This window comes from Antechinus flavipes, chromosome 3, assembly GCF_016432865.1.
Source record: "Antechinus flavipes isolate AdamAnt ecotype Samford, QLD, Australia chromosome 3, AdamAnt_v2, whole genome shotgun sequence".
NCBI lineage: Eukaryota > Metazoa > Chordata > Mammalia > Dasyuromorphia > Dasyuridae > Antechinus > Antechinus flavipes.
The window spans coordinates 396,331,153-396,341,135 of NC_067400.1; the positions used below are offsets into that span (position 1 = coordinate 396,331,153).

The 9,983-nt window shown below is 34.0% G+C and overlaps 1 pseudogene; it reads left to right on the forward strand.

Annotated features, from left to right (window-relative positions):
* The window catches only part of LOC127557283 (RAD50-interacting protein 1-like), a 50,244-nt pseudogene extending 42,061 nt beyond the window's left edge, over window positions 1-8,183 (forward strand).
* Window positions 8,184-9,983: the final 1,800 nt, after the last annotated feature.

Genomic DNA, 9,983 nt, shown 5'->3' on the forward strand with positions numbered 1-9,983 from the left:
GACTGAAAAACTATACAAATATGAAAAAGAAAGGTCCTAGAGAGATTCTATTCTGAAGACTGTAAGAGATATAAAAGATATAAAGGTAAAAGAGAAATACACTATTATAGAAAGGAGAAAAAAGAGGGTGATTTTTTCATAATTGGGTATTGAGAATAATATACAAATATGGAGGAAAAGTAGTGGTCATTAGATGAACTCTACTCATCTAAAGTGGACAAAGGTAGGTTGAAATATATATAAAACACTTTGATGTAGAAAGACATTAAACTCAATAAAGAAACAAGTGAAGCTAGAGATGGAGTTATAAAAAAGGAGGATGATACCAAGAAGGGAACAGCAATAAGCAAAACTAACTTCCTGATCCTGAAATGGAAGGGAAGGGAGAGGATTAGAATTTAAGGGAATTTTGGATTGCTTTTTAGACAACTAGAGAATGCTGAACAAATAAATTATAGTATATGACTGTAAAATAGAATATTGTTGTAACATAAGAAATGACCAAAGACAATTGCAGAGATCCTAGGTCGTATAAATAGATTCTAGGTGAAGTGAAAAGAATCAGAAGAACAATTTACATAAGGACAGCATTGCCAAAAAACTTTGAAAGATCAAAGGAATAGACTAACCATATCTCCAAGGGACTTAAGATGAACCATTTTATCCATCTCCTGAAAGTGACAGACATAAGATGCAGAGATATGTCTTTTGGGACTTGATCACTGAGTGGATTAGTTTTGCTTGACTATACTTATTTGTTGCAAGGTCTTTCTCCCCCTTTCTTCGTCTTGATTAATAGTATGACATAAGGGAGATTGATACAAAACAAACAAAAGAAAGGAAACCCCAAATAACTGAATTTTTTTAGGTGGACAGAAGTTCAAAAAGAAACTTGACAAGCAGGGCAGTTTTGGAAGTATGGTATTCTACACTTAAAAACAAACTGTGAGACAGACATAACAGTTTCATAAAGAATCTTCTTTCTGGAAGCAATTAGATGGCACAGTGGATTGTGCTGGGTCTGGAGTCAGGAAGAATCACCACCTTGAGTTCATAAGTGATCTCAGATCTCAATGTATGACCCTTGCTGGACAAGTTATTTAACCCGTTTCATCATCTGTAAAAAGAGGATAATAATAGCATCTATCTTTTAGGATTGTTGTGAGGAGCAAATGAGATATTTATAAAGCACAGTGCCTGCTACATGGGAAGTGCTATAATGTTAATTGTTATTTTTGTTATGTGTATGGAAATGCTCTTTTTGGTGTTTAAATTCAGAATAAAAAAATAAATAACCCAGAATGTGAAAGCTAGTTCAGGTAGAAAAATTGTTTCTTCATCAGTGTATTTTGTGTGTGTGTGTGTGTGTGTGTTATCCCTCTTTTAATTAATGCTCTCCAAAGCTTGACTTCAACCTACTTTCCTAGTCTCATTGTACATTGTTGTATAATGTATATAATGTATATGCCTCATTACAAACTGATCTTCTCACTATCCCTCACACATGATACTCAATTGACCATTTTCATGATTCCACTAGTTATTTTCTATATCACGAATCTACTCTTTTCTCCTCTCAAACTCAGAGAATCCCTTAACTTCTTTCAAAACTCAGTTCAAATAACCCCAGATGAAAATCTTCTTGACCTCTTCATAGCTAACTTTCCCCCTTCCTAATACCACTTTTATATTTATTTTCTATATATTAACATTTTTCCTACTTTTCCAATTAATAAGCAGTTTTTTCCCCCTTTTATCTTCTATACTGGAACAAAAAAGAAAAAGAAATAACTCTTGTAACAGATAGACATGGTTAACAAAACAAATCTTCACACTATCCTGTTGTGTTACAGGAGCCACCCTCTAGTGGCTGTTGCGGATCTATTTCTGACCAGTACAATAGATCTCTTATGTGAAAGGATGACAACAATATAAGGAGACTGAGAGGGAGTCACCTCTGACTTCTCTCCTCTTGCCTCCAATTTATTTCATTCCCAATTCACAAGCAACATCTACATCGGTAAAGGCTGATTTGCAATTCCTTTAAGTGTGTTATAATTCACACCTGTGAGGGCTTTCCAGAGAACTGACCTGCCCCTTCACACTTTGGCATGGTCCTTAAAAATTCTCCGGTTTTTTGTTTTATGGGAACACGATTATTTTTTCCCCAATAAAATGGACAGTAAGTCTGTGCATTGGCTTTTATCTGAGCCCAAATGCTAAGGAATGCAAACAGCATCATCAAAGTCTTTTCCATCTTATTCCTCTGGATGGTTGCAGGGTGAGATACTATTGCAGGTGCTGAATCTTGTGAGATGCCATGGAGGCAAACTTTCTGATAAATGGACAAATACAACTATAGTCAGAGTATGTATTTTTCATAACTTCCTCATAAGTCTCCTGGATTGGCCCTTTGATGTGTTGGCTCATTTAATTACCCCAACTGAAAAAATCTTACTAGGTCTCTTCTCTCTTTCCTTCCCTGTGGGTTACTGAAGGAACTCTCCTGGGAGGATCCTACTCATGAATAGTTGAGCGCTGCTACTTCTTTGTTTCTTGTATTTCTTATGTGCCTGTTTTGGTGCCATTTGTTGTATTATGGGAGCCACCTGCTAGTGGCTGCTGGGGATCTACTTCTGACCAGCAGAATAGATCCCTTTATGTGAGAGGATAACAATACAAGGAGATTGAGAGGCAGTTGCAATAGATCTCTGACCTTTCTCCTCTTCCCTCTAGCCTCCAATTTATTTCATTCCCAATTCACAAGCAACAGCTGCATCGGTAAAGGCTGATTTACAATTCCTTCAAGTGTGTTATGATTCACAGTTGTGGAGGCTTTCTGAAGAACTGACTCTCTCCTTCACACTTAGGCATAGTCCTTAACACTGGCCATATTCAAAAATTGTACATATGAGATATACATATTGTCTTCCTTAATAAAATATAAGATCATTGAGAATGTGAATTGTTTCATTTTTGTCTTTTATTGTCAGCATCCAGAACTATTGAAATTCTAAAATTACATAGGCATTTAGAGACTGACTTTCAAAATCTCAAATTAACATTTCAAAAGAATAAAATTTGTTGTTTAATTATTTTCAGTTTTGTCCAACTCTTTGTGATCCCTTTTGAGATTTTCTTGACAAGAATCATAAAGTGATTGCAATTTCCTTCTCTAGCATATTTTACAGATGAGGAAAAGTGAGGCAAACAAGAGTCTTCTCCATGGTAACACAGCTAGGAAATATCTGAAGCCAGCTTTGAACTAATAAAGATGAATTTTCTTGACTCCAAACTCCATGTTCAATCCACTGTACCATCCAACTGCCACACAACAGAAAAGATATAAATACAATTCTTCTGCATTTCTACTTTCTCATCTTTTTAAAACTTATGAGTTTGGATATTCCTGCTTTGATAATGTACTTGAGGAAAATGCAAGAAATGAATCAGGTAGGCTTTAATAAATGATTCATCATAACAGACTTCACTATCCTTGTCACACAATTGACTTTGAGGTCTAAATAATACAAAATCAAAACCACTACAACCAACAACAATTTGAGAAAGGAGCAACTCCAAGTTGACCCAGTCATTTACAAAGCATTTTAAAGTTTACAAAAATCTTTTTATATGTTATCATTGAGCCTCACTTTAAGCCTTTGAGAATTAAATAGATCTTGATTTGTTTGTTGCTTACCTAAGTAAACAAACAAATAAACAGATAAATGGTAGCAATGGAGCAAAACATAGCCTTTTAAAGACTTTAAGGGCTCTCTTCTAAGATGTCTTTGATTTATATGATAAGATCATGTAAAGTTCCTGATAGAGACAAACAAGCACAAAGAACTTTGCTATCATCGCCAAATGGGGCATAAAGTAGGGGTACATAATTTGCTAAAGGTATTAGTTTCATGAAAAAATGTTCTACATGATGTCCAAAATGAAGATGGATTTCATATAGATGGTAAAGTTCCAAACATACTATTTGTTGATGACATTATGCTGATTTCATTGATTCCTTGTAGAACTCTACAACTACCAAAAACAAATTAGCAAAAATAAACAAATGAAATACTCAACAACCTCACCAAATATGCCATAATAGAAAAAAATGGATGATGAATATATGTTGCCAAAATTATGATATCTGTTATCTAGGCTGCTGAATATTAGTATATACAAACTAGGCATTAAAGATGGAGTACAAATGAACAGGAGGAAGAAAACAAAATGAAGATCATTTAGGAAATTTTGAAGTACGTGCTTTGATTTTATAGACTCTGCTATCAAAATAACTTTTTAATCATTTTTTTTTCTGATTGAAAGGCAGTGTTATATAATGGAAAGCTGGCCTTGGAGTCAGTAAAATCTATGGTCAGTTCTGCATCTAACACATATTGGCATAGATCTGGTGAAGAATATATGCTTTTAATCAAGAAATATCAATATATCAATATCATGCCTCAACCTAAACATACAAATTCAAAGCAAAAGACAGAAGAAGGTATTGATGACATTAAAAAAGAGAAGAATTAAGCTGATATTTGGTAGGTCTCATCTGTGGCTCTCCTATTAACATAAAAAAATTATAATACTAATGGTTTCCACTATCCAATTTCTGCTATATTCTTTTTAAAGCTATTCTAATATGCTGCATCTAGAGGTTGAAAAGCCTTGTTCTCTCACAGTGCCAGAAGAGATCCTTGTGGGATGCAGGAGTTTGAGTCACAATAACCTTGGAGTCAGGATTGTAGACAGGATGGTATAATAGCCAACTAGCTTGCCATGAAAGCCCTGAGAAGCCAGAGTGTTGGAATCTTTACAAACTGCTAACTCATTAGAGTTGATAGATTATTTTTCTGATCATATAAGAAGATGTTTTGGGCCAGAACCTGAAACAAGGTACTAAGTAGAACTAATTAGTACAATGCTTGTGTTTATACCTTTATTCCTCGGAGTTCACAAGTATGGGAGATTCACAAAGTAAACTTTGTAACTTTGTGAATTCACACCTCCCTTGAAGCTCTTAGGGCCAGAGAGCACTCTGGGAAAAAACCCATAATTCCTTTCTCCCGTATCCCACAATTCCTCTCTCTCGTATAAAAGAAACAGACAGAGGCTCTCAGACAGATTTCAGCGGAATTACGCCAGAAGCCCTCTCTCCGAGGCAAGAGAGATGTATTCCAGGATATTTTCCACTTGGCTGGCTGGTGGTGGAAGAAGAGTTTTCAGAGGAAGAAGCTACGAATGGAGAGCTCAGTGAAGATTGAGAAGGCTCTCTCAGAGGCAAGACAGATTCAACTTGGTGCTGGCTCTGGAGGCTGAAGAAAGCAGAGGCAGAGACTAAAGGACAAAACCTTTGGATTTGGAGACATTCGGAGGGAGCTCTTGGAACCAAGCAGAGAGAGGCCTCAACTAACCAGGCTACTTTGGAAGGAGAAAAATAAACATTTGTATTTTTACCAGCTGGCGGCATTTGGGATGATTATTACTTTGAACTGATACTAAGGCTGCCTCCAAGAAAACCTCCCCCGAGAAACCTGCCCCTCTCCCCCAGAGAGAACTATTCTACTTATTTTAAAAGAAGATCCCCACACCAGAGTGTCTCAGCCTCAATCTTAAAGGGAATTTTGGATTTCAAACTAGAATAGTGTTCTAATAGAACTGAGCTGTGAAGGTTTTATCTCTTATGTTGTAGGAGTAAGTTTGTATGTTTGTGATTGTATCTTTTGAAAGAAATATTTCTGTGTAGAAGATAATCTGTTAGTAGCTAAAAAAAAAAAGTTGTACTGCAGGGGAACACTCTTAATGCTTGGAAAGAATATTATTGATAGGAGATGAAGCCATTTGCAGAAAGTTTAGACATTCCAGAGTAGACTATGTTACAAGTCAGGTCTTGTCTAGCATGAAATTTACTTTTGATGGGACCTCTGCAAAGATTCTCTGCATAAGACTTGATTCTTAAAAATGCCCTTGCATTTTTAATACAAGTTCTTAAAGGAACTGGGAGGGAGGATAGAATTTAGGCTGCAAATGTACAATTTATTTTAGTGAGCATTCTCTCCCAAATCAATTCCATTGGTGTAATTTTCCAAATTTTTCATTTGTTGATTGCTTGATTGTGTAATTGTAATTGTGCAAACTCTGTATTACTGAATTGAACATAAGGTTTGATATACTGATACTATTCTATATTATTGAGTCTTATACAGGTGCTGGTATTAAATTTACTATAAGAAAATTGGAATCACTAAATTGCTACTGTCTAATAAAAATGTTTATATTGTTCTTTTTACATTTAAACATACCTGTGCTATTTGCCTTTTGCAAAAGCAAAATATCTTACAACTTCATAGGGTGAGAATACTTGTGACTAAAATCCACAGCTAATGGTATTCTTTGCTATATCTCTAAGCTTACTTGCTTTTTTTGTGACAGGTGAGTTTGCAATTCAATTTGGTTTGCTTGGCAGTAGCAGGGCAGCAGTAAGTAGCATTGGAGAATTTGGAGTATCTTTAGAGATAAGAGACCTAGAAAAAATAGTCTGGACTATGGGAATTGGATCACTTATACTAGATGAATATTTAGTGTGCTATTAGAAAGGGACACTATTGATGCAGACTCCAGTAGGATGATCTTATGTTTTAAGAGAAGAGTGCCACTTGGGACAATGTTCTTTAATTTGAGAAAGGAGCAACTCCAAACTGACCCAAGCTCCAAATCCCTGCAAGAACTCTATGTAGATTGGAAAGCTATGTATGGATCAGGTTTCTATTTGAGATGGAAGCTAGTTTTCCTTGTCTTTGCTTTTTCTTTTGTTAATAGGGAATGGTCCTAAATGATTAAGACTAAGCAAGCAAAGATATTTGGCAAATTTTATAAAATTCTTATTTTTTGACTTATTTGGAGAACTCTGTGAAATACTGCTTGTTCTGAGAATCTACAAAAACTTTGTATTTGGAAATAATTATGATTCTTATATGTACATGAGGAATTGAACATATATGAGACTCTACTACATGGTATTGGAGAAACAAGTGAAAGAACATTGTTTATGCCTCCTCAGAAATCATAGAGAACTATTTTGAATTTAGAACTAAGATTGTGTTGTTTTTTTTTTTTAAATGTGTCCCTGCCTATTTTCTAAGAACTGAAATTTCAAGTTATGTGGGCTTGTGTGAGTATGCCAAGTTTGATTAACATTGTAAGTGTACTTGAGGGGGTTTTGAAATATGTCCAAATTGCTCACTATGGAGACTTCTGGTGGTGTAGTATCTTTTGGCTGTCTACATTTTTGAAACTGGGGAACTGAATCAGTCTTTGTTCCCCCTTTCTGCTCTTTATTTCTTCTCTCTACTACAGTAGTTTTGACAATTCTTATTGTGTTCAGAGGTGGAAGACTGCAATTCAGCATCAGAGACCTCCAAGATCTGACTGAACCAGTGAGAAGGGATCAGAATAAAATCAGAAAAAAAAATCCCCTGATCCTTCTTATTTACTTGGGTTTAAAAAAATAGACCCGAGAGAGTGTGTTTTTGCTCTGCGTTGTTTGCACTCCTCAGTTTCAGGTAAATCCCAAAGACCTGGGAGTTTGAGCCATGCTTGCAATATGTGAGTCAACTAGCATAATATATAAGACCTGAGAAACTAGAGTGCTTGGTTCTTGATCTCAAATGGGGCTTTGGACTTGAAACTGGAACTGTGCATTATGGGAACTAAGATAAACTATGAACCTAATCCTGTTCTTTTCCGCAAAAGCTAAGGTAATGCTATTTGTGATTATACTTTTTGAAATAAATATTTTTATGGAAAAAATGCTAATGGTTTTCTTTCCAAGTTCTTTAAATGAGGATATCTTTCTCTACATTTAAATATATTAAAATATGTCAATAAAGTTAATTACATTTCAAAAGGGATTGATATTTGAATTGAGGCTGACTCCCAAATATTTTTCTGTTGAATTCTGTATTTTAAAAAGCACAGTGCTGTGTATATATCCTGTTGATAAACTGAATGAGCAAAAGTATATTTGGGTAATTCATATACCTATCTGCATAAAGCATTTAAGATATGAACATTTTTAAAGAAGTATAAAGATACTGCCAAAAAATCCAAACCCTAAATCTCATCATCCTCACTTTTAAATTTTTTTTCTTTTTTGTTTTTTCTAACAGGTGTAAACTGCTTAAAGAATTGTCTCTGATGTATGGTATCTTTCTGCATAGGTCAAGAAAACTAAATATATATGTATATATGAATACACATATATACAGACATATATACATACCTATATACCTATATATATAAATGTATACATATACACATAATTTTATTGAAATACCTAAATGATTTCACTTTAAAGAATTCATTTAAAAATTAAATTAAAAATATAAATTGACAAACACTTCAAAGATGAGAATTAAAATCAGGACTTCAAACATTGAACATTTGTGCTTAGGAACAAGAAATTAACTAAGATATTCTATAATTGTAAGTAACAGCTGCAATAGTTAATATTTAATCACTATATTGTGAGACAGTTCAGAAGTGGAGAACAGGATTAACATATTGCTTTAAAACATTCCATTACTTTCTGCATCTGTTTACTGATAATAAAAGACACAGCTGTTCTAAACGAAACATACTAACAGGTGTAAACTGCTTATTTGGCATCTTAAATAAAACTTAGTCCTCATTTCCTTTTAATATATTTCAAAATTATATTCTTAGCACAACTAATACCTTAAAGAATTGAATAATTTGTCTATTCATTAAGAAAAACAGATCTGGAACATGCTTTCTTCCAGATTATTGAAAACCTCTGTTCTTAAATAGTACACATCCTGAACTAATTATCCCAGATGTGTTCCATAAAATGGTCCCACAATTGAGCAGTTTTTCTTAAGCAACTGTTCTATATCAAATTTACTACAGAAAAGCATCAAAATTATGAAGAAACACTGTATCAAATTCATGGTACTAATATCACTATGTTTGGTTAAGCAATGAATGATAATCAAGCTTGAAATTGAATATTTACTTTGACAAGTACTCCAGATAATCTGTAACCATGTGTATTTAATTCAAGGCCATTAACAGAAGACATAATATATCCATGAATAAATTCTTAATCATTACATACCCAAAGCATTAAAATTAAGTAAAGATTGTAAATGATCACTATAAATGCAAACTTGTGCTGAATAAATGAATACACTAAGATACAAAACTAACAATTTAAAACCAACATGGGTGAGCAGAACTGATTTCATTCCAATTTTAAAATCATCTAATAAATCTAGGGAAAAAGATACTAAAAGATACAGAGGTGATGCTACAAAAAATACGAGTGCAAAAAAAAATCAAGGACAAAAAAAGAGCGTCACTAAATATTTTAATATCTTAATTGAAACATAGAAGCATTTTGGCCACCATTACTATGTTTACTTCTGATATATAAAACTTGGGGAGAGAAGGTTAAGGGGAATATCAAAGGAGTCCAAAGCGTTCCAGTCGCTTTCTTTTCTTTTCCTAAAATAAAGATATGTAGGAAATTAGCTACAATAAAATTTTCTTTCACAAACTCACATATAAATACATTGAGAGTAGGCACAAATTTCTTTACATTTGAAGAAAATTTTACATAAAAGGATGCAAAAATTATTTTGATTTTCCCAACATTACACAAAGTACTAATATTAATGAACTCAACAATTCCTTTCATTCTTTCTACAGTTAAAGCTTATTTTTACATACAAAGGCAGAGTCTATATTTTTTGGGGGGGTGGAGGTGGTAAAGAGCCATAACCAAAGGGAGGCAACAAGAACACTTTCCTGAAAGCACTTTTAAACCACTTCTATAGACCACCTCTACTTAGAAACAAGTATGATTAATTAGTTAAAATAGGATGACAGTGTCTTTTTACATTTGGTGGTAGAATTCCAGGTGAACTTTTACCTAACTTGATGTCCCCAGCAGC